Source organism: Mesocricetus auratus, unplaced genomic scaffold (assembly GCF_017639785.1).
Source record: "Mesocricetus auratus isolate SY011 unplaced genomic scaffold, BCM_Maur_2.0 Super-Scaffold_100011, whole genome shotgun sequence".
NCBI classification, from domain to species: Eukaryota; Metazoa; Chordata; class Mammalia; order Rodentia; family Cricetidae; genus Mesocricetus; species Mesocricetus auratus.
The window spans coordinates 25983972-26009324 of NW_024429195.1; the positions used below are offsets into that span (position 1 = coordinate 25983972).

General features: G+C 46.3%; 1 long non-coding RNA gene across 3 annotated transcripts in view; it reads right to left on the reverse strand.

Annotated features, from left to right (window-relative positions):
* LOC121143207 overlaps nucleotides 1–25136 on the reverse strand; it is a 32090-nt gene extending 6954 nt beyond the window's left edge. The window contains exons 1-2 of one of the 3 annotated variants that reach the window (XR_005880389.1): nucleotides 24684–25136; nucleotides 2857–3045 (exon numbers count right to left, since the gene is read on the reverse strand). This is a non-coding gene — a long non-coding RNA (uncharacterized LOC121143207). Of the gene's footprint in view, nucleotides 1–2856; nucleotides 3046–3943; nucleotides 4032–20927; nucleotides 21061–24683 lie in introns of those variants that run through there. The other 2 variants (XR_005880388.1, XR_005880390.1) reach the window with 2 other exon arrangements.
* Nucleotides 25137–25353: the final 217 nt, after the last annotated feature.

Genomic DNA, 25353 nt, shown 5'->3' on the forward strand with positions numbered 1-25353 from the left:
GCCTCACAGGCTTGCCTACAGCCTGATCTTAGGGAGGCTTTTCTAAGCTGAGGCTCCCTCCTCTCCAATGACAGCTAGCTTATGTCAAGATGACGTAAACTAGCCAGCACAACGTGCATACATGCCAGTGGATACACTATGTAATTATCTTGGGTTTCAACCGGAAGGAAAAATTACATAAAAACTAGTAGCCTGTGGCAAAATATATGGATTTGCTACATGATTTGAAAGTGTGCAAATCAATTCAAAGACAGTCGTCAATACCTCAGCTAAAACCCAGGGACTAATCCCTTAACCTGCAAGAATACCCCCACAGAGCTAGGAAAAACACAACCGGGAACACATTTTCTCACATTCTGGCTAAAGAGTGCATAGGGTCTCACTGAAAATGGCTTTTAGGAGAGGCCAGTCACAGGGTCTTAGAAGTAGCAGAGACTTTTTGCTTAGCCACGTGGTCTTCAGAACTGACGTATATTAACACATGGAAACACTGGGCAGTACTAAGTGGACTCTGGATTAAGCTGAATTTGGAAAACTCTTCTGTGATTGAAATCCACCAGCCTAGAGAGAGAGTTTGTGAGAACTCTCTAAAGCATTCTGATAGTGAAGTATGACTTTGCTATGATCTTCGGATCCATGCCTCTCTATTTAGCTGGGACTGCCGTAAGCTTGGCAAGGATGTGGCGTTAACCAAGCAGGAGCTGTGAGCTTTAGATGGTCTTGTTATATAAACCAGCTAAAGTAAACATTGCAAGGGCACACTTTTCCTTCTTCGAGGAGGAGAGAGGGACTTTAGGAGAGAACTGAAATGTATCCTAGGAGATAAGAAGAGAAAGGCCGGGAGAAGTTTAGATCACGTAGCCATGACTCTTAGGTCAGGGAAAGGGGACATTCCCTCCAGCCATGTTTCCTATTAGAGAAGCAGGGCATATTGAGTAGACAACACTTGAAATACACAGACTTGAAACCTTGCCTTCTGGTGCTTCCGTTATGCCTGTCTGCTCTTACGGGGGGTAACACTTGAGGACTCTGCTTCCTTCCTCAAACCTTTGCAGCCCATTTTCCATGATGCCCTTGGGAGCAGGGTTTTATTGTGGTGGGGTTTATGAACACCTGCAGTGTATGGCACCACTGCAGTTACTGCGCTGCAGCTCAAGCCATGAGTGTGGTTGCCAATACCATGTTAGATGCTTTATTGCAGACTTATTTGACTATATACACATATGCACTCTAAGAACAGAGAGTGATCGCCTTTGCTATACAGGAGATTCTAAGGTTCTCTCTCCATATTGACTCCTGAATCCTGTCTCACGTTCATTTTTCTTACTTCTCACAGAAAATTTTGAATGTTCTTACTTCTCATGGAAAAATGTGTCCTTAACCATTCTTCAGAACAGTAAGATACTATGTTTAGACAAACTTCAGAAAACTTTAGTCAAGTTCCTTAAGAGCAGGTACTGCATTAGAGACACACTTGCTCTGTACATTGATTTAAAAACAGCCCTCATGTCCTCAGTGTCAGTGTGTCCATCCAGAAGGAAAGCATCTGCCTTTCATTTTTATTTTTTAAGACAAGGTCTTACTATGTGACTCTGGCTGGCCTGGAACTTGCTCTGTAAACCAGGCTGGCCTCAAATTTAAAGATCTGCCTGTCTCTGCCTCTGAGTATTGGGATTAAAGACCTGTTCCACCAAGCTTGGTAAATTTATTATTACTATACATTTTTTCACTGCTCATCCATGCCAAGTAGATGCTTTACCCCTGAGTCATGCCTCAGCCTGGTTCCTAGTTTTGGCTATATCTTTTCCTACGTCATACCTTTGTGGTGACTATTCCTGCCAAGTTAGAAAGCTGCCGACTTTGAGATTGATCTATTGTCTGGCCACCTTTTTATAAAAAGTGTTTCAAAGTTCACCTCCTTACTCTCCAAATGTATATAGAGAAAGACATATATGAAATTAAAGCACCACTAAGTTACATATATATAATCGAGGTACCACTAAGTTAAATGAGTTCCAGAAGTAACCACCATTCTGATTCCATCCTCGAGTTCTAGCTTGATTGACTTCAGTTGGGCCTCTTGTCACTAAGGGCCTCTGACAGAACTAGGACTGAAACTCAGGGAAATCAGTCTGTGGTGTTAAGCAACATTCACGCCAAGATCTCTAACTACCACCTGAACAGCAGCAGGCCCAATACTCCATGTTTTAAAACTCCAGGGTACTTGAGGCTAACCACACGCAAATGACGCTCAGGACCAGTGTGGCAGGAAGGAAGTTTCAGCACTGGAAGCTCATGGGAAACAACATCTGACTGCCCCCACTCTGCTAATCCGAGCTGGCTGGCTTACGTAGTCAGCTAATTGAGCATCACAACCATTTCTTCAGCCGCATAGTTCTGCAGCCGTCACACTGGTGAGCAACCTCTCCTTCACACACCCTGTCCCAGTGCACAGACACACTGGAGACGTATCACAGCCTTCCACACCCAGCTATGTCTAACTTCCGCTCCTCTCTCTGGAGCCTTTCTCTCATAGCAGCTATGGTGTGGTAGTCTAGCCTGTGAAGACAGACCGGGGTGGTCCAGGGACCCGCCCTGCAGTTGGGTGGGGATTCTAGGATAAGAACAGTAGGAGGCAGGGCCTGGGAGCATCTTAGACCTGCCAACTCTGGGAGCGAGGGGGTCACAGAAAGGGCAGAAGAGGGACCTCCCTGGTGGGGAGTCCACCAGGATAAGGCCTGCTGCCTGGGTCCAAGGGCCACCCTGGAAGTAGAGGCTGTGCGTTAGCGGTAGAGATTGGCCTCAAACCCCTGTCTGTCCAAACCCAAGCCCATTCCTTTTCATTGTATGACTTACCTTAAGTTTAGATGCATTTTACAGGTATGGCAATTTCAAATACTAGAGTGTAGTGTTCAGGAAGGGATTTTGAACTTCTTTAAGTTTAAAAAAAAAAAGCTGTGTAGGAAGCTCTCCTCCCGTGCTTGCGAGATGACCGCAGGGATCACTTTGTACAGGAGCCTGAAGGTCTGATAGGGAACTTCTTCCCTGCAGAGACAAAAACAAAGACCCCTCCATAGAAACTCCCAAGACAAATGTGACAAATGCCTTAGTCAGGGTTCCTATTGCTGCAATGAAACACATAATCAAAAGCATCTTGGGGGAGGAAAGAGTTTATTCAGCTTACACTTCCATGTCACACTTCATCACAAAAAGGAAGTCAGGACAGAACTCAAACAGGGCAGGAACCTGGAGGCAGGAGCTGATGCAGAGGCCATGGAGGGATGCTGCTGACTGGCTTGTTCCCCATGGCTGGCTCAGCCTGCTTTGATTTTTGTTTGTTTGTTTGTTTGTTTTATTTTGTTTTTCGAAACAAGGTTTCTCTGTGTAGCCCTGGCTGTCCTGGAACTCGCTCTGTAGACCAGGCTGGCCTTGAACTCACAGAGATCTGCCTGCCTCTGCCTCCCAAGTACTGGGGATTAAAGGTCTGCGCCACCAATGCCCGGCTCGGCCTGCTCTCTTATAGAACCCAGAACCACTAGCTGGCACCACCACCATGGGCTGGACCCTCCCCCACCAATCACTAATTAAGCAAATGTCCTAAAGCTGGGTCTTATGGAGGCATTTCCTCATTTGAAGTTCCCTCCTTCCAGATAACTCTACCTGTGTCAAATTGACATAGAATCATCCAGCACAAGAAACCAAAAGGTCCTTTCCCAAACGTTCCCCATAGAGGCATATGGGGCCTTCTTACAGAGCATGACCGACTCACATACAATTGTACTGGAAAGCCTTCACCCGGTGTGAACGAGGTTTTTTCCAGAAAGAAGGAAGGGAAATGCGGTGCTGGGCTGAGACACAGTTCTGTGGTAGAGTACTTGCCTAGCATGCACAAAGCCCTAGGTTTAATCCCCAGCAGATGAAAAGAAAATGCAGACTTCTTTACCTTCTAGTCCTGAGACCAGATTGTGAGTCTACAGATGAAGGGGTTTGTTTTGTGCCAGCAATAGGACTTCTAGGGACCACAGAGAACCTATCAATGGAGCAAAATTCAAGTTTTAAGGAGGCATGCATGAAACTGAATATTAAGAAATATTGGCAGAAATAATTCAACAAATGGCTTGTATGTTTCACGACAGAACTAACGTCTGGCTGATCAACTGAGGACAGCATTTCCACGTGATATTTGACTGTGCCTTTGTATTTTCACTCAGCCTTTTACTTTGGATCAACTTTAAAGAGTAGATTTTCATTTCTTCCCAATCAAAAGAACCGAGGTTTGCTGACTGTAATCATGTCAGCGCGGAGGCTCTCACTACCTGTCTCCATTCTGAGATGAACCTCCTTGATAATATGCTCTGTTTGGTGAGAGATCATTATCTCTGATTTTGTGTTATTCCCCACAAAAAGGAAACAAAAACTGAAATGTTGAATCTCTAGATAGTCAGCTGTCTGAGCATGGTAGCATAGGTTTTCAAAAATATTTGTTTAATTGTGTATGTGTGTGCCTAGATCTATATATGTGCACCATATATGTGAAGTACCCTCAGAGGTCAGAAGGGGAGCCAGATCCCCTGGAATGAGAGTTATGGAAGGTTGTGGCCTGCCATATGGTTGATGGGAATAAGTAAATGTAAACACTGAGTCAACTCTCAAGCCCCTCAACATGGATTGTTTTGTTTGTTTTGTTCTTTGAGTCTGGATATCACTATGCTGCCCTGGCTGGCCTGGAACCAACTATGTAGACCAGGCTGGCCTTGAACTCAAAGACCTATGTCTGCTTCCGCCTCCTGATTGTAAAGCCACCATGCCCAGCAACATGGACTTTTTAATAGCAACAATGTGCAATAACAAATGTTGACTCTGAGGGACTACTTGTTTGCTGGCTTAGTTGTTGTTTTGCTGTAGCGATGTTGGTCGCCAGAAGCAACACACAGTCCACCCGCCACTAAATTAACTGTAAATTCGGGGAAAGTCTTGAAGCTCTTTTTAGAAATTATTAACTAACAAATCTTAATTTCCCAAGTGCTCAGTCTTTCTGCTGTCTCTCCAGCTCACCTGTACAGCAAATTCTTCTTGTAAACAATTTACCATTTGTCTGAGTCACTGTTCTATTTCTATGGAGAGACACCATGACCAATGCAACTCTTAGAAAAGAAGGCATTTAATTGGGAACTTTCTTTCCATTTTAGGGAGTTAATCTATAACCATCATGGAAGGAAGCAGACAGGCAGGGTTGGTGCTGGAGCTTTACATGCCTGTTTGCAGGCAGCAAGCCAAGAGAGAGAAACTGAGCATGGTGTGGACTTTTGAAACACCCAAGCCCACACGTAGTGACACACTTCCTCCAACAAGGCCACATCTCTTAATCCTTCCTAAGATTTCTATTAACTGGGGACCAAACACCCATAGAGCCTATGGAGGTTGCTCTTTTTCAAACCACCACACCATCCAACAGTCCCGTGAAGGAAAAAGTGTCTTCAATGCACACTGAAGAGTTTAAAGGAAATAAGATAGCTCTGCTGTGATCCAGCATCTGTCACCTGTAACCACTGCTGCGCCTGAGAAGGTCCCACAGGAGCCCACCCGATCACTACGGTAGTTCTCAGTGCAGAGCCAGGGTTGAGGCTGTTTTGGAAGGAGAAAGAAAAAACAAACAGTAGAAGAACTCAGAACCATTCTCTGACTTTAAAAAAACAAACAAACTGCAATGCCAGGGCTGGAGAGATGGCTCAGTGGTTAAGAGCACTTGCTACTCTTCCAGAGGGCCCATGTTTGATTCCTAGCACCTACAAGGTAGCTCACAACCTTCTGTAACTCCAGTTCCAGGTCTGGCACCCCCTTCTGGCATCCACAGGCACTGCATGTACACAGTGAAGAGACGCACATGGACAGACAGTAATACACAAAAGATAAAATAACCTCAAACGCCAGCACTCACCATCACTCTTCTAAAAATAGACACAATCTTCTACCTCTGTTAGTGAATGAGAAGCCAGATTGGAAGAGGAAAAACTCAAACACTTATGTTTCTTGCAGTGGCAAGTCAATATTCGTCTTCCTTGGCCATTACCAAACTGTGACACAACTCAAGAAATCAGCAAATGGCCAGTTTGCTTCAAACTGTTTATCTTGCTTGCTAGTAAAACCTACCCTAATAAAAGCAGTATCCACTACTTGAAGCACCTGACAGATGACAGAAAGATAAACGATAGACAGGTGATAGACTGATGGGCAGATAGTAATAGGTAAACATATTTATGTATCAGTACATTCTCAGAATTATGTGAACTTTTTCTTGTGTCATGCCGATTTTTTGGGAAGATATATATTTATTCAACACACAAATGATAAAAACCTGAAAAAGGAGGAGAACAAGAATAATTTTTCAGTGGGGTGTTGGCGCACGCCTTTAATCCCAGCACTCGGGAGGCAGAGGCAGGCAGATCTCTGTGAGTTCCAGGCCAGCATGGTCTAGAGTGAGTGTCAGGACAGGCTCCAAAGCAATCCAGAGAAACCTTGTCTTAAAAAACAAAAACAAAAAAAGAATCATTTTTCTTTGTAACTTCCACCTATTTGTAACATTAATGAAAATATCCATCCTTAAGTGAGGATAGAAGACAATTAAGAAGGCTGTGGGTGTTCTGAATCCTTCTAGAACACTGTCCTGTCCCTGGAGCAAAGCTGGACAAGGCACTCACCCTTTCATCTTTCACTTCCTCCTATCGCATCCTTCCCGGCTGACTCACCTTTATATCAGGCTCCTGTCCACACTCAAACCTAGGTGACCTGAGACAGCCACCACAAGGGACAATAAAATCATAACAAAAATACAGGATTACACAGAAGCTGGGAGCCAAGACGACAGTTTACCTTAAGACGTCAGTAGGATAATCAACTTTACAGTCCTTAAACTTGACTATTACTGAATAGCAGACTATCTATCCACATCTACAGTACAGTTTAGAGCAGGAAAATCCAACTTTCCCATCATCCCCGATACCAATTCTGACAGACATCCCCATGAATTTGACATCATCTAGAAAAACACATCTAGAAAAATAATATTATATAATAATAAAAAAATTTTGAGCCATCTTTCAAAGTTTAAACATGCTCCCATTCCATGGCTTTGTACACATTTTATTTAGAGTACGAGGGCCCATGTGGAAAATTCTTCCAGAAGAAATCCACTCGTCCTTTTGATTAATATTGTGATGTGGAGCCAGGCAAATTTACAGCTTGTATAACACTGCTGACATCCTGGTGTGAGCTCCTAGCCCTCCGAACGGCCTTCTTAAGTCAATAGGAGACATTTAATAAGGACAAGTGCAGTTTTAAATATGTCATTTGTTTTTACAGCCTGCTTACTCTCACCCCACATCTCCACCCCCACAGGCCCCCTAGCCGGCATTGTCCTCCCTATCGGGGCAACCCACACAAAGAAAGAAGCAACTGCCGCCTCACCGCAGCCAGGACACAGCCTGGCCCTATCTAATCAAGGGCAGAAGGTCACTTCCGAACTACCGGGCAATAAAAGATTATTTCCAGCGACAAAACAGAGAGGCCCAGCGGCAGGGCGGAGTGCAGGGAGGGGGGGGGGGGAGGGGGAAGGGACCAGTCCTCCGGAGGAAGCGCATTGACTCTGGGCAACAGACGGGAACCATCTGCCTCCCTTCAGACCTACGCTGAAAACAAGAGAGAAAACCCCCTTTAAGGGGCCAGTGACTCAGGGCTGTGCGACTCAAACTTGAATAACATAAAACCAGCTTTCCCAGGCAGAGAAAAATGGGGGGGGTGCGCTTAGCAGAAGCTAATGTTTGGGATCAGATGAGTAAATAACATTTTGAAGAGGAGCTGACGCTGCCGTTAGCTGTCACCTGAAGTTGACCATAAGTTAGCGCACTGGCATGCACACATGGCATACTCACATGGTTCTGAAGGAATAATACTTTCTTTTAAAATTACACTATGTTGATGTCTTCCCAGGTCCCCCCAGGAGTCACTGCTCATCCACACTCCCTGGCCCCCAGGTCTTCTCACCTGATACTAGGAAGCACCTTGCATTCCTGGGAAGATGAAGGAAGTAAAATGCCCTTAGGCACCGGCTAGGGGAGATGCTTCGGTCTGGGGAAAGGTGGAATTGCAACCAGTATGTCCTGTTCTCGCCACCTCTCCTTCCTGTCTGTCCCCATTGAGTTGTTCCCAAGTAACTCTGTCCTCTCTTGTGCTTGCTGTGTAATTACCGACTGAGTAACAAGCTCCCAGGCTTGAGACCGTGGCTGGCCACAGGGCTGTAAGCCAAAGACCCTAATTACAGTAATCCGGAATCCACAAGTCAGGAAGCCTGGCCCTCTTGAGACTTTTCTGTTTCTCTTCTTTTGGGGGGTAGGGGGAGGGTGGTGTTACTGGGAGTCCACCAGAGATGACCACTCGGACGCAGTTTACGGCCAACTGAAAGTCTTTATTCCAGCCAGCAAGACTGTCCTCAGGTACTCAGGGTCCAGACCACAGGGTTTTTGAAGACAGAAACCACATCCTGGTGTCTTGCAGTGTAACAGAAGCTAAGTTAAGTTAGCTGGGGCACAGTGTAACAGAAGCTAACATAAGTTAGCTGGGGTGTCTTGATCTTGGGTTCCTAGAATAGAGTTGGGTAATTTTCCCTGGGATTCTGCATGAAGGAGGCCAGTTAACTCTAGTTAACCCTGAATGGCCTCAGCAAGAGTACAGGATGGAGCGGGCAGTGGTGGTGCACACCTTTAAACCCAGCACTCGGGAGACAGATGCAGGTGGGTCTCTGTGGGTTCCAGGCCAGCCTCATCTACGAAGTGAGTTCCAGGAAAACCAGGACTGTTACACAGAGAAGCCCTGTCTTGAAAAGCAAAACAAACAAAACAAACAACAACAACAAAAAAAAGAAGAAATCAAGATGGAGGAACCTCTGCATTGTCTTGCCCTGTCAGGATAGCACATCAGCTGGTGGGACACCAGGGAAGTACTATCTCTAAATCTAAGCATCTTTTGAAAATTATTGAGATTTGGCTTGAATATCCATCGGGTCACCTAGCATCCTTGATAGGAAGTAAACAGCACTCAAATGTTACTCTCAGGACAGCTGCGCCTTTGTCCCCAAAGAACATGCCGACAGAAGGCTGGACAGAGAAGGCTTCGTTTGAGAGGAGACAGAGGCTCAGAGACCAGAGCGTCCTTTCTGGCTGCCATAGAAGAGATATGAAAAAAATACTGAAGCACTTTAGAAATAGCATCAACACATCTTATGCACAGTAAATGCCACCACTCATCAACCCCAGCTAAGCAAGAGGTATGCTGGGGGTGGCCACAGATGGGTCCATTTCGTCAGGGAGTTTGTCTGCAGGAGACTGGAAGGTCAGCTAAGCCCAGTGCTGGCTGCTCCTAAAAACTCAAGGGACTCTGGAAAAACATACAACATACTAAAGACTCTTGTCAGGTTACCTCAGGGACAGTTTAATGCTGAGATGAACGCCAGACGGGCTCTGGTCAAGAGTAAAGAGGACATCAGTCTGTCCTCACCAAGGCATGCAGAAGGACAGCCAGATTAGAGGCTCCGAACTGAAGTGCTGTGGCAGCACACACGGCCTGGTAACTCCAGTTCCAGAGGATTCAGCAACCTCTTCTGGCCTCTTCGGGACCCCATACACACATGAATAATAACAGTAACTAAGATCTATTTTATCATTTATGTGTATGTGTGTGTCTATAGGGGGGGGCAGATGGAGGCAGAAGGAGACATCAGACCCCCTGGGGATGGAGTTCCGGTGGTTGTGAGCCATATGACATGGGCTAAGCACTGAGCTGCTTCTGTTAGAGTAATACCTTACTCAGAGTTAAGAAACCCCTTACCATTTCTCTAGCCCTAAAACACATATTCTCTAGAAATGCTCTGACATGCAGTGATGCACACACAGAAGGCAGAGGCAAGGAGGCTGCAAATCTGATGACAGTTGGAACTGCATGCTGTCTGTCTCTAAATCAGCAAGGCAGCCAGAGAGCTCTTGTGTCCTACGGGCCACACCAGACACAGAGTCCCAAAGTAGTGTCTAGAGAATCCATTCGGTTAGTGGATTTTTTTTTCATCTGGCATTCTTGAATTAGCCTAAATTTTGCCAGACTTCCTGCACTTAGTTTTAAGTCTGAATGGTTTTTTTATATTAATTCTTACAGTATTTTTAGTTAGCCTGGCAGAAATTTTGGATCTCACTGGAAGTGTTATCTGTCCAGAGGTGTGTGTACTGGCCTCTCAGGCCTTTCTGCTCCTCTGCTTCCGCCTTGGTAATGGTCGCTGTTAATGTTTTCAGCTACTCAGAAACACCTTCTATGACAGTGATTAAGCAAATCAAAGCGAGTCCTTCACAAGATTAAACCCGATATTTAAAAATGAGGTGTCAGTTATTTAGTTCTGTGAACTGATGCCTATAGAATAAAAAATTGAGCTACCTCTAAAGTGGAGACTCCTAGGAACCCCATAGCAGATATGAAAATAAAACTTATTTTGAGACCAGTCTTTGCTTGTTGTGACTGTAGTTCAGTAACTATTGCTCCATTGCAAAAATCAGAGTGGGGTGTTAATCCCCTGAGCCACAGGAAGGATGGACGTGGCTTCCACACTAGTCAGATACCTTCTCAGACCTGCCCTGTTTGCAGTCCTGGATCCCAATCTTGTGGCCACACATGCAGACTGTAAGACCAAACTCCACAGCCTCACGATATAAAGCCAACTTGACAATAAAGCCTGGAAGGCAGCAAAGTCCACTGCAAAGAAGACAGGAATTCCATGGCAGTGAGCGGACAGCTGGAGCCATTGTGAGCAAAAGAACTCTCAAATCATCCAGTAGTTTTGAGAGTGAGCCTGCATCTTAGCACTAGTTTCTAGAAGTGACAAGCGGGTCCTGGCTGAGCCAGCCCACAGTCCTCTGCACTGCTCTCTGTGAAGAGGCAGGTGCTGTGGGGAATGGAGGCTGGGGAGTAAGGCCTCTCCTCAGAGGACAAGAGCACCTTTCAAGTAACTCCAGATGCACCAGAAAGACAAAGAAAGGTCGATTATCAGCATCCTGTCACTTCAAGAAAAATCAGCTCTTCTGCTCACTGAGTTGTATAGACCTGAGTTAATTTTATTGCATGATTTTTTTTAATTTGCAAGTTCTTTATAATGAAATTTTAATAAATTTTGCAATCGAAAAATCAGGTATGTTTGGATAGACATACCCTGTGATCACCAGTGAAGAAGTAGTATCCAAGTGTTCCCTATATTCCCATCACCCAGGGACAGAAGGCACCTGGAAGTCAGAGCTATGGAAATAGAAGAGCCAGGACCTCCCAATGGCTCCCACATTTTCCCCATATGTTATGACATGAAAGACAGAATGAGGAAAAGCCAAGGCTCATGTATTCAGTATCCCATCTTCAGCCATGGTGCCTCCTATGAAGCAGCCCTGTGAGGGAGGGGCCACAGTTCTCCTGGGTCATCCTGAGCAGGGACTCATAGTGAACGACGACATGGAGAGACTAACCCAGAAACAATGAGGAGAAAGGCCCTACCTCTGCAGCTGCCTCACCCCCGTCAGCCAGTAGGCTAAGCCCAAGGTCTATGAATAAGTGCAGCACCTAGCTTGCTAGGCTGTCAGAAAAGTCAGTGTCAGGACTAACACAAGTGTGGTCAATAAATAGAAGTACACATTTTATAGAGATATATAAATGCATATACACACATATGGCCTGATTCAAGACACTGACATGCAGTCAGAACTAAGAGACACATCCACAGGCCGTAGAACCCACTGCAGCACAAATGTATACCAGGAACCTGTACAAGCCCTTTCCTAGTGATTGCTGGCTGGGAAGATGGGGCGTTGCCTGGCTAATCCTTCACTGTGATCAAGAACAGTTTTTCAGTTTCAAAAACCTTATTAAAGATCATAGGAGGGGTGGTGCACGCCTTTAATCCCAGCACTCGGGAGGCAGAGGCAGAGGCAGGTGGGTCTCTGTGAGTTCGAGGCCAGCCTAGTCTACAAGAGCTAGTTCCAGGACAGCCTCCAAAGCCACAGAGAAACCCTGTCTCAAAAAACAAAACAAAACAAAAAAAGATCATAGGAGGGGATATAGCTCAGTGGTGGAGTGCTACCTAGTACGATTGAGAGGTCTCTGGTGTTACAAAATGGGGGGGGGATATTGCTTATATTGACATCAGGATATTAGCCATTTGTAGCAATGAAAGAGATTTAAATGGCAGAGGGAATAGTCCAGTTGAAAAGTGCTTGCCTGGCAAGCTTGAACGTCTGAGATGGATGCCCCAAAATCCACACAATAAAAGGCAGGCATAACGGTTTGGTTTCCTCCCTGGGTGGAGGAAGTGAAAGTAAGTGGATCCCAAAGTCCAAAACAGCTAGAGGCCCTGTCTCAAAAAAAACAGGGCAGGTGGGGCTGACGAGATGCTCCTGCCACCAACCCTGACAACCTAGTCCTGATGCTCAGAGGCCAAATGGTCGAAGAAGAAACCCAGCTCCTCTAAATTGCCCTCTTACCTCCATGGCATGCACATGCCCACATACATTAACAAAACAACTGTCAATAAATTCATTTCTAAAAGCAAGGTGGATACCACCCTACGGAACCACACCCTTATGAACACACACAAACATGAATACACAGACATGCACACATGCACACACACACCCAAAATCAAATTATTGCAACTTACAACTTCAATCATTGTGCCCAAATTCTGAACTCCCAAGTCACCAATGCAAAAGCAAAGAGTCTTTTATTGTTTAATGAGTTAACTGTATTAACTGGTTCCTCTGTCCATCCAACACAGCAGACAGGGCGAGAAGGACCCAGAGGGACCAAGGGGAGGGGAATTTATTGGGGTGAGCAAAGGGAGTGTCTGGGATCCACAACAGCCTCAGGATTGGTGTACTTCTGAGCTTGGATGATCTGTTCCGTGTTGATTGACCTGCCAACAGGTAGGTTGCTATGGTTTATAGGCCCTCCCAGGGCAGTTGCTATGCTCTGCACTCCACTATTACCATAAAGCACATCCAGAGCCAGTCAGCTAACTTCTGATTGGTTCCTTGCCACATGGAGGGTATCTGGCTTCCTCATGAGGAGCAAGGTCAGAAGTTCAGCACATGTTGCTGAGTCAGGGGCCTATGTCTTGCTGGGTCTTTTCTGCAGTCTGTTATGGCTGCCAAAGCAGGAGCTGAGTGAGGGCCTGGTCCCTTCAAATCATCATGTATTAGTGTTTCCTCTCACAGGACTGAGTTAATGACTTCCCACTAATCAGGTCTAATTACACAGGTTTCAAAGAGAGTTTCTGTAAAGCAGTGTGTCATTTGGTTGCTTTTGTAAAAAAGGCTTTGTTTCGTTGTTTATTTTTATGTACAAGAGTCACACGTTGGTCAGGGAGACCACTTGACTGTAAAAGCACTAGCCACTCGAGTCCAATGACCTAAGTTTTTTGATCCCAAACATCGAAAGTTGGGTCCAGTGGCGCACATCTGTAATGCCAGAACTCCTAAGGTGAGATGGGAGGCAGAGATGGAATCCGAGGGTCGGCTAGCCTGCAGTAAACAACTGTGTTCCAGATGCAACAGGAGAACTCTGCCCTCGCCAAGAACTGGGTCCTCTCACTCACAAACACTGTGACACAAGCACACACACATAGAGATAAATAGTGATCTGTAATGCTAATTTTTAAAACTTCCCACATACCGGAGAAAAGAGTTTATCACGACTAAACACTGATCCACAGGCACAACCACCACTAAACTCTAACTGCAAGAGATCAAGCAGCCTTAAGGCCTGAAGGAGCCCTAAGTCTCCCTTCTTCTGGAGACTATGAAACACAGTTTAACCAAGACCTAAAAGGCCAAGCTAGTTGCGATTAGGAAGCAAGATCTTCAGATAGCGGCTTACTAACTCTTCTGAGTGACTAATTTACATAATTCTTTCCATCTTTAGATCACCTGTTTCAGCTTTTCTCCTTTGAGGAAGGGAGGAAAGGGGAGGTGTATCTTTGGTTCCTTGCCATTGTGGCTTTAATTCTCTTTTACAGCCTCAAAACCCTACCAGGCTTTGATGCTCCCTGTTTTTCTCCAACTTGCTTAATCTGAGTATGAAACGGGAAAGTGATGTCCTGCCCGGAAGCCCTTGGGCACTCTCTGTTTAAAACAGAAACTGAGTGAGCTCATTGCCACTTTACAATACACTCATTTCTAGCAGAACAAAAACCTGTCTACCTAGCAGTAAAAGTTCATTAAATAAAGTCAGAATAGGGCTGTCCCTGCTTCCAAAGGGATTCTGATTTAGGAAATGAGGTGCTGTCGTTGAAAAGAGGAACAATGTCACCGCTTCAGTACAAGACTGTTGAGCACATCGAAATGTCACTTTGCTTACAGTTTAAAAAAAAATCCCTTCATATGTGAATGAAAATAACAGAGTTTGATCTCTAAGCATCACAGGAGGGGAGAGCATGGTTCTGACACTGATAACCCGATCCATGTATGTGTGACCACAAAACCAGTCAGAGCAGTTAAGGCGTAAGGACAATCTCTTGAGGCTTTAACATGATAAACACATGTTCACTATCTAAGTCCTATTTCAAATGGGTGCTCACAGCAATTGCTTCCTGTGCAACTGGAATGAGCTGATGGTGATTTTAATGACAGTGATGATAAAGCTGATTATGTAATTCCAAGCCAGTTGCCCTGGGGAAAGTAATGACAGAGATAGTGTTTCCTAATGTGGTTAGCATAAAGTGGGGATAGTATGAAACAGCCCCTAGGCTCTAACAGCTAAAACCTGGTATCACGATTTCTTTTAAAGTCTTTTGGGGATTATTGCATGATAATCAATGGGAGTGCCAAATAGTTATAGTTTGTTTAAGTAAAAATTGTACTGGTAACTCAGTCGGCAGAAAACAGTATTCAAAGTCAGCTAGAAACCCTGGGTTTGATCCCCCACCCTAAATAAAAGACAAGGGGCCACTCACATCTGTAATCTCAGCACTTGGGGTAGAGGCAGGAGGAGCAGAAGTTGAAGACAATCCTTGACAATGTAGCAAGTTCAAGGCCAGCTTGGGACACATGAGATCCCATCCCAGGGATGGACAAAAAGTGTATTCTTGCCACTAAGCTCTTCCATACTTGCTCCTAGCCCACATGCCCGAGTTATCATTTAGCATCGCTGTACATATATTCTCCACCAATATCTGTGATTAGCTAAACGAGAACTGGAAAGGGGTACAAACTGTGTCCCCACCTTCCAACTGATTCAATAAGACCAGAGAGGAGAGAAGGGAAAAAGTGAAGACATAAACACTAACTCGTATTTCCAGAGCAACTGTTCTCTAAAAGTCCACCCTGCACTGTACCGTATTTAGGGAGTGTATGCAAGGGTTGCACAGTAACAGAAGGCCTGAGATCTAACAGGAAGGAACACCTCTGTTCTGGAAGGTTCTGTGGGCTACAGAAGAGTAAAGGACAAATGACAGAGTATTCTGTTTGCCCATTCCATTGTTTGAAAGTAAAGGCCTTAGCAGAGGTGAGGTACATACCCAGGAGAGTCACATGAACCCCTTCATCCTTTTTCTGTGCCTCCCCAAAATAATATGAGAGTCAACAGCAGACTCTTATCATCAGGGAGGGGACTGAAGTCTTCCACTCTGGTTGTGGAGTAAGCCTCCTGACCCAGCTGTCTATGGCGCTCCCCAGGCTGGCAGTCAGTGTGGACCACAGAGGAATTAACATAAGTGCTTCTGCTCCATCCACCCCTGCTCTTAAAACACTGCTCTCCATGGTGTCCAAACACACTTGGCAGGAGCCGCCCCAGCTCTAAACAACCTATAAATTATCGGCTGAAGTACCTGCAACAGCTCATCTTTTCTCCAGAGCAAATGGGTAAGGCCAGTTAGAAGTGGCCTGGAAGCCGGCAGTGGTGGCCCACACCTTTAATCCCAGCACTCGGGAAGCAGATGCAGGCGGATCTCTGTGAGCCCAGCCTGGTCTACAGAGTGAGTTCCAGGACAGCCAAAGCTATGCGGAGAAACCCTGTTGAGACACACACACACACACACACACACACACACACACACACACACACACACACAATGAGAGAGAGGCAGACAGAGACAGAGACAGAGACAGAGAGACACAGAGAGAGGTGGGACTTGGAACAAGAAGGCTGTTAACTTCTACTTGCACTCAACTACAAATTTAAATTATGGGGCTGGAGAGATGGCTCAGGGGTTAAGAGCACTGCCTGTTCTTCCAGAGGTCCTGAGTTCAATTCCCAGCAACCACGTGGTGGCACACAAATATAAATTATGCCAGCGTGGCAGACATGACCCAGTCTTAACATTTTACCAAGATATCACCTACACATTTCAAATGGGGGTAGATTTAAATGGTGATTATTTTCCAAAAGGAAGAGCTGTATTTGCCCTAAGGTCCAGCCTGCCATTCGCCACTCCCTCTCCTCCCCAAAATGCTGAGGCCATCAGTGCAGATCTCTGGTAGAGCGGTTACCCAGCGGTGAGCCACCGGTGTAGCCACGCACCCTACACCTACCTTGCCAAAAAGCAGGGGCATTATGTCTGGGGGAGACTGTCAACAAGATATTATTTACTCAGAACGTTGCTACACAATTACCACAAAGACACAAAACAGATGACAATATTGGATAGCTAAATGAGATGGGATATTAAAAAGCTAAAGCCACTATGACCAAACATTCATAAAACCCAAACCGTCAACAGCTTATAACAATTGTTCACCACTTAAAACAGAAACAAAGGTATTCAGGGCACCTTGAAACAAAATGCATGGCTCAATGGGCAATGTCTTAGCTACCTTTCTGGTGCATCTTATAAGCTTCCTTAGTTACCCCTATTTTTTCTGTTTTTAAAAGATCAGTCATCTATGTGACCCAGACAATCGATGTCATCTTGCTAAGACAGTTCTTGTATGTATAAAACCATCACAGAGTCTAAATCAGGCGCCTAATGCTTTCTACCTTTTATCAGTTATTTAAAAAAAAAAAAGTGCAGAGCAAACATTATCTATTGTTAATTACCTGTAAAGTTGGACCTTAGCCCCTCCCCTGTTCCTAAGAGCCCTGAAGTGAAACCCAAAAGAAGCTACCCATTGTTTTCCTTGGTGCAAGGGCCAGGAGCAAACAGGGCTCAAATTGCAGCTGTGAAAGGCACAGGAAATTGGTCTAGCACTAATCTGTACTCAACTATTCAAAGAAACGAAGCCCACATTCCTGCAGAGAAACTCCTGCCGAACACCGCCCAACCTGTGCTGGACTGTGGACAAAATCTCAGAGGGCAAAACTTCTTCCTGAACTTCCCAATTTTCCCTGTGATAAAACTGTATAATTAGACTCTTCCGGCTTAGTAATTTGGGCAGAGATAGGACAGGACAGTTTTACAAGATGTCAGCTGTTCACTAGAGTTAGTCAAGTTATGATAAACTAAAATAATAAAAAAAAAATCTAAGGCAATTTAAACTTACCTTTGTATATTTGTTTTACACTCCCTATAATAACATTGATTCTAAGCCACAGGAGTGGAATGTGATGTAAAAACTGCTCAGTTTTTCTTTCAAGTTTAAGTGTAAATTTGAGCCCTTTGTAAAATTCAAATATGAATAGGAATCACGTGTGTGTGCATGGATGTGTGCAGATGTGCAGACACACAGAGGCCAGAGGACAACATCTGGTGTTGTTTTAGATGCCACCTCCACAACCTTTCTGAGACAAGCTCTCTTACTGGCCTGAAGCTCACCAAGTAAACTAGCCTGCTGGGCCAGTGAACCCCAGGAATCCACCTGCCTCCCCCATGCTGGGCAAGGGTATACTGCCACACCCGGGTTCTGGGGACTGAACCCAAGTCCTCAGGCTTGTAAACCAAGCATGTTACTGACTGAGCCGTCTTCCCAGCCCAGGGATTGTTTTCCACAGAGTGTACCCTCACAGCCTAAGTCACGTGCTAAAGCATCAGGAGCGGCTGGGAGCCATGGTTTCCCTTCCACAGCACAGTGATCTGCCCGCACCAGAAAGCCATGTCTAGCCTCAGTGTTCTCAGTCAAGGTGAAAAGTGTTGTATTCCTGTGAAACTGCCTTATCTCTAAGACTATGCCAACCTTGTGGCCCCTCATGAACTTGAAAGCATGTTGGAAAGCTAAAACTTAGAATAAGGAAGACTATTGTGCTGAGCATACTATTTCTCCTAAGATGATGCTATCCTAGATCACAGGGACAACCTGCCTGGCAGATATGGAGGGACCACCAGACACTTGGAGATGTGTTCTCTCCAAGAAGCAAAGTGTTGACAGCCGTAGTTCACTGGGTGAAATGGGTATCTGGGGAACCCTGCTTCATGTTCAGAAACGTGAGCCACAGTAAACCAGCAGCTGAACTGCTCAGGTGGCATGGGCCATTCCCAAGATTCATGGGTTCAGGATGTGCCACTCAAAGATACCTAGACCCTTCCCAGCAAAGACCAAGTGGCTTGCTCTGTGCATAACTGGGCCCAGGGAAAGGAAGTAATGGATAGTTTTGGGTAGTTGTTGGCCAGCCTATGCAGGCAGGTCTCACAGAGGGGTCCCAGGCAAGGTGTCCATAAAGCTACTGCCACTGCCCTTAATTATCCTCCCCTAAAACGTCTGATGTGACTGATGATATGACAAAAATTCTCTGCAGCAGAAATGAGACAATATTAGAGTTCTGTTTATGTAAGATCAAGCTGACGTTCAGTTGGTTGTGTATCATATCAGTATATGGAGATATTAATGTAGCAAATAGACTTCTGATCAGAAAAAAACAGGAATCAAATTTGCCTTTTATGATTCACTTATAAAATGTAAGAAAAATATCAATGAATATGTGTTGAATGCCTACCATGAACCAAGTATCCGAGGGCATAGGAGGGTTGTCCCTGTAATGCCAGACTGTCCCAATGCAAGATGGAGACAAAATTTAAGTATTAAGGGGCTGGAGAGATGCCTCTGTGGGTAAGAGTGTGCATGCAGGAGAACCTCACTGTAAGCTTGGATCCCCACCCCATCCAAAAAGCTGGGTGTGGTCTCAGAAGTGCCTGTAACCCCATAGATGTGTGAACTGGAGACCAGAGGATCAGTATGAAAGTCCAGGAAATACTGCAGAGAGTTCTAGAACAGGACACCTCCTCCAGCTCTGCAAGTCCACAGGTGCCCACACGCACTGTTGCACACCTGCTGCTCTCAAACACATAAGTAAACACCAAGAGCAATGAACAGTTTACAAAAAGTAGCTACTAAAGAAGAATTTCTGGGAGAAATTGCTTTCTCATGATTCCATTGGAGTGGTTTAGATTTAGCTATAAAAGAAGCTTATAAACTAGTAAGATTAAAGAGGCAGAGGTGGCCTCCGAGGGCTGGATTTGAAGGTGTGTTATGGGATTAGGAGTGAAACAATTCCAATAGATTTCTGTGCCAAAGCAGTGGGAGAGAAAACAGAAAGGACGGACTGCGAGCCTTCGAGCCCAGCCACCAGCTCAGAGCAGGGCCGAACAGGACAGGGCGGGAGGCAAAGAAAACAGCTGGCGGTGTGAGGAACTGGAAAAGGCTGACTTTAATACGGTTATTTGTCTTGCAGTCAAGCCTTGAGCCGGGAACATCTTATGATAAATGACACAAGCTTTCCAGGTGTCACTCATCTCTTTCCATGGGGCACACATTTTCCATAGGGTCAAAGGGACCCAAGGTTTTATTTGCACACAGCATTATGGGCGTGCGTGCGTGCGTGCGTGCGTGCGTGCGTGCGTGTGTGTGTGTGTGTGTGTGTGTGTGTGTGTTTATGTTTTCCCCACAGTAACATCTGAGCAGCCTGTCACAGAATCTCTGCCGGGTTCCCCAGGCCTGTGGTCGCATTAGTCATTTGTCCTGCCCTGGGGGTGGGGATGACAGTTGCCTCTGGGATCTGTTGGTAGGCCACTAGCTCAGGGGAACTTCCTCACACTGTAGTAGAAAGGAATAAATGTTTGTTTTGAAAGGTAAGCTTCGGTGAGTAGGAAGAAGGGCTTCGGGGCAAATACTTTGAAAAAACTGCTTCTCAAGGAATGTTGGGGTTTCTGTTTTCAAGACAGGCAAGTTGGAACAGACTTTTTTTTCACGAGCTCTGCCAGCTTTTCTTCTTTCCAGAATTTTGCCTCCTTTCACAATGCACACAAAGGACACCCCCCATGAGAGGATCCCTACCCCATTAAAACATCCACCTGAGACCACGCGCAGGCGCCCACACAGTGGGGAGGAATGAACTGGCCCCTGTCTGGGCCGGGGAGGGAGGGCTGACCCTCACACTTTGAGATCATCATCCTTCTTTCTAATAATCACCTTCCGAATGGGGCTTTCCAGATGTCCACATGGGGCTCACTCTGTCTGTGCTCCAGCACAGCACCTATAAGCATTTCAAACTCAGAAAAAAGCAACCAGGTCTAACCCACAAAGTATTTTACTTTCAATTATAGCATGCACACACAGACACAGACACACAGACACACACACAGAGACACACACACAGGACTCTCCTGCATTCACTTACTATGCCATGGTGTACCCCTCTTAGGAATTGTCGATTAAAGCTCCCAGATTCCAAGTATGGACAGTTCTGTACGATAAAATCAGCTGCCTGAGGGTGGAAGCCAGAGGCCAATATTGGCTGTCTTCCTCTATAGCTCTCCACATTATTTTGGGGGACAAGGCCTCTAACTGAACTTGGAACTCACCAGTTCAGCTAGGTTGCCTGACCAGCAAGCTCCAGAGAGCCCCACCTGGCACTGGGGTTACAAGCACATACTACTACTTGGCCTTTCCACGGGTGCTGGGAATACAAACTCACGTTCTCATGCTTACCCAGCAGCCCCACTGAGCCAGCTCCCAGCCCAGCAAGGCCTCTGAACAGCAGCTTTTGTCACTGTGTGCCTCTTGGTCGGTTCTCTTTCTGACCAGCTGTTTGAACACTGAAGAAAGAAACCAAGTTCACATAAAGTCCTTCCCTGGTTTGAGTGGCTTCACACTGTCTTAGGATCCTAACTTCCACAGGCCCTGTAGACCTGTTCTGCAGGTGGCACTGCCCTCCCCTTTTTCAGGACCCTGAAAAACTGGTTTTTATGATTCTCCAATGTTGTGAAGTGCAGGCTGGGTGAAGCCCGTGGGGATGGGGCTCCAAGGGAAGGAGAAGGAGGTTTTAGGAAACTGGGAGGGTGTGCTTGGCTCGGAATGTTAAAATGCTAGGATTTGATTCTGACAACAGAGCTCACACACTCAATAGACTTTTTTGAGTACCAGGCAGGGAGGGAACTCTGGAGAGCTCGGATGGAAGAACGAATTGATAATTTTGTTTCTGTTGGTGTTGGCAGCTCTCCTCTGCCTTCTTGCTTCCTGGCCACTGGATTACTTATTAACAGTTCTAGGAGAGTAGTGCAGTTCAGAACAGCGGGGAGACAACTGTTGGCCTTCCCTACTCTGCATCCCTTTCCGGAAGTGCCCCCTCCCTTTATAGGGAGCAGCTGTACAGAGCCCTTCTCCACCCTCCTCGCTACCATCTGGTCTCAGCTCAGAACTCACCTCACTGTTGTATTAACGGTCCACTGGACTCCCCTTAGACTACAGAGATTCAGCTGTCCCCGGCAGCTTTTCCCACCACTGTCTGAGGACCCACCCTGTAACTCCAGAGTCCGGTCCCATGTTCTGGGAGTGGCTCTGACTTCCCACAGGACAGAGCTCACTTTCAGCTCTTGCTGCTGCCAAAACTGAGTCCTCAGGTATCCCGCTTGGTCTTTGGAGTTTTTTGTTTGGTTTGGGTTTTGTTGTTGTTGGTGGTGGTGGTGGTGGTGGTGGTGGTGGTGTGTGTGTGTGTGTGTGTGTGTGCTCATACACAAGCTAGCATTATCTGGGAAGAGGAACCTCAACTGAGAAATCCATCGGATGGCCTTAGGCAAGTCTGTAAGGCATTTTCTTGGTTGATGATCGATGTGGTAGGGCCAGGCCACTGTGGGAGGTGCCAACCCTAGGAAGGTGGTCCTGGAGTGTATAGGAAGGCAGGCTGAGCAAGTCACCCGGAGCAAGCCAGCCAGCAGCACTCCTCCATGGCTTCTGCTTCAGCTCCTGCATCCAGGTTCCAGGTTCCTGCCTTGAGTTCCTGCCCTGACTGTGACCTGAGAATTATAAGCTACCATAAACCTTTTCCTTCCCAAGTTGTTTTGGGTCATGGTGTTTACCACAGAAACTTAAACCTAAGACACCAGACAACTTTCGGTCCAAACACCAAATTGTTTGTGATTTCCCACCGTGCTAAGGTCCTATCCTCGGTACTTCTCTGCAGCTCATGTCTCCACCACCCTGGTGGACTCTACAGCTCACTCACCCTAGACCTCACATATGTCTTTTCAGGAGAGCCTCCCCAGGCTTGCAAAGTCTGATCTCCTCTCCCCCAGGCTGTGCACATCACCCCATTTTCCTATTGCAACAGCACCAATGGTGATACTAAAACCTTACCGATCACTGCTCAGATACTGGGATCCTGACACAAGCTTGTGGTCTTTGGATAAATGAATACACTGTCAACAAAGCCAAACTATTACTATTTTGCTAAAAATTGCTGTTGTTAACATCAGGAACAGATTCACTTTGGTCATCAGTGTTGACTTGTGTCCTTACCCTGAAGCTTTTAGGGGTGAATCTGAAAGTCACTGAGACAATAAATATTTCCTGATTTGTGTGTGTTCACATATGTGTGAGTGCACATGTGTGTCTGTGTATGTGGACGCCAGAGGCCAACACCATCTGTCCCCCTGCAATCCGTGATATGCACCCACCACACCTTGCTTCCTCCATGGTTTCTAGGGGTCAGCACTTGACAGGCTGAACCATGTCCCAGTCCCTACTAGCTCCTTCTGTACAGTAAGAACAAACACTGTTCTGGGTCCTAGAAGTTTGACTGTACAATTTTAACATCATCTCAACTTCCCTTTATCTCCTGCTGAATTTATATTTCCATCACCAAAGACCAAAAACAACACAAAACAAACAAAGCCAGCTGAGAGTACAGAATTCAGATGTAGGTGCCACACCCTCAGCCACCCTCTGACACTCTCTGCCATCCTGTCATCAGCCACCCTCAGCCAGCCTCTGCCACACTCTGCCAGTACAGGAGTTTGAGAAACAGGTCTTTTGCTGCAGCCTACTCCTCAAGTGAAGCTACTGTTCCATAAGCTTTCGTGACAGTGTTTTCACTATTCAGTAGGGATTTTATGCAAAGAACGTTTCTATAAATAAGGCACACCCTACTTGCCATAAAGTCTCCCTAGTTTACTCCTGGTATTCTTTAAGAAATCGTACGTCTGGGGCTGGAGATAAAGCTCAGTATGTTTGTTTAGCATGGATGAAACACTGGCCTCCTCCCCCAACACAACATAAACCTAGATGCAGATCTCATACGCCTGCAGTCCCTGTGTTTAGAAGGTGGCAGTAGGAGGATCAGAAGTTCAAGGTCATCCTCAACTCTATGTTGAGCTCTAGCCAACCCGGACTACATGAGACCCCACCTAAACCAAGAGTCCTCCATTTTATCACATCATAGTTTCTTTTCTGTGGCTGTGATATACCACTAAGGCAACTCATAGAAGGGTTTCTTTGGGTTTATAGTTCAAGAAAAGCAAGAACTCACGATGTCAGGGAGGATTGCAGTCATGGGCAGGCATGGGCAGGAAGCAGAGAGCACAGACCTCCAATCTGCAAGCACAGAGCAGACAGAGTGGAAGGTCCCTCCCCCAGGGACCTGACCCTGGCCAAGTACCACCAGCTGGGGACCAGGGCTCAAATACCTCAGACTGGGGGATACTTCACATTCAAATGACCACACTACTGAACTTATAACCACCAGTCTTAAAGCACGTTAAAGCAGGCTGTGAGTGAGACAGCCCACTGGTTAGGAACACTTGTGACTGTAGAGGACCTGGGTTTGGTTTCCAGCACCCAACACAACCATGACCAACTCCAGTGTCAGCAGATCTGACGCCTTCTTCTGCCCTCCGAAGGGAGCCAAGAGCAGGGCTGTTAAATATATACACAGGCAAACCATTCATACACATAAAATAAAATACATAAGTCTAAAAATAATTTTCAAAAAAAGTCAAAGCACCTATATTTTCCAAACAGGAGAGCCAGCCTCTAGACTGGCTCCACCATCTCCACTTCCAGAGCCTCAGCCTCCCCTTTCTCCCGCTGTTCCTCCTCCTCAGATTTCCTCAGCCAGCGGTGGCCTCCTGCCAGGATCCTGACTCAGGCTGCTGGGCCCAGGGCTGGGGCTGTCTTTCCTGCTCCTCCCTCAATCTACGTGTGGCACCCTCACTGGAACCACCCAGACTTCTGAGCAGGTATTTCTGCAAACCCTTGAGCACTGTCCAAAATGACCCGAGCCCTTGGAGAGGTTGTGCTTCTCACTGCCCTAGGTGACACTCTGCCTGGCTGTTCTCTAACCTGTGCCTCAGTGACCCTGAAGGCCCTCAGCCCCTCAAACACTCCTGCTCCATGTGAGCCGAGGTGCCGCTCCTCCGAGTGTCTGGCCAGTCCCTGAAGCAACCTATCGACAAGTCCATGTCTTCTTACCTTTTCCAAGGCCTTCCTCTCTTCCCTCTTGATAGCCATGTTTTCTTTCCTTTCTTTTCTTTGGGCTTGCCAAGTTACTCTTTAGTTAGCTACTCTTTATCGCTACTCTTCATCAGTCTGGCTGCCAGATTTTGACTTCTGTTACTCCTTTCCATCTCAAAGTCTGGTCTTCGGATCCTTGGTGACTGTACACTTAGCCCCACCTTCTCCCTGTTGGCTTAGTACCGTGCTCTGACACCTAAACCATAGGTAGTTCCCAAAACTCTTGAGACGAGAGACATCTCAGTTCCGAGAGTGCTTGGCAGCACACACGTGCAACCCCAGCACCCTGGAGTAGAGGCAGGAGGATCAGACGGTCACACAGTAAGCTCAGGTCAGACTGGACCACATGAGACTGTTTTAAAACACAAAGCAAACAACCCCCCCAAAACAGAACACCTCTCAGTCGGCCTACCACCCCCACGGCTGCCAGGCCTTTCCCATGGCCCCCTGCGCGCTTCATGGTTACCTCTCAAAGCTTCCGGGCGTCCACCCACAATGCATCACACCCGGTCAACCAAGCCACCAACGTTCCTATCATTCCCAGTTGCGTCGAAAACCCACGTATAAACAGCCTCACCGCCCTGCGGCTTTCTGCTCTTCATATTCTTGCATTTCCGGTTCCGTTCAA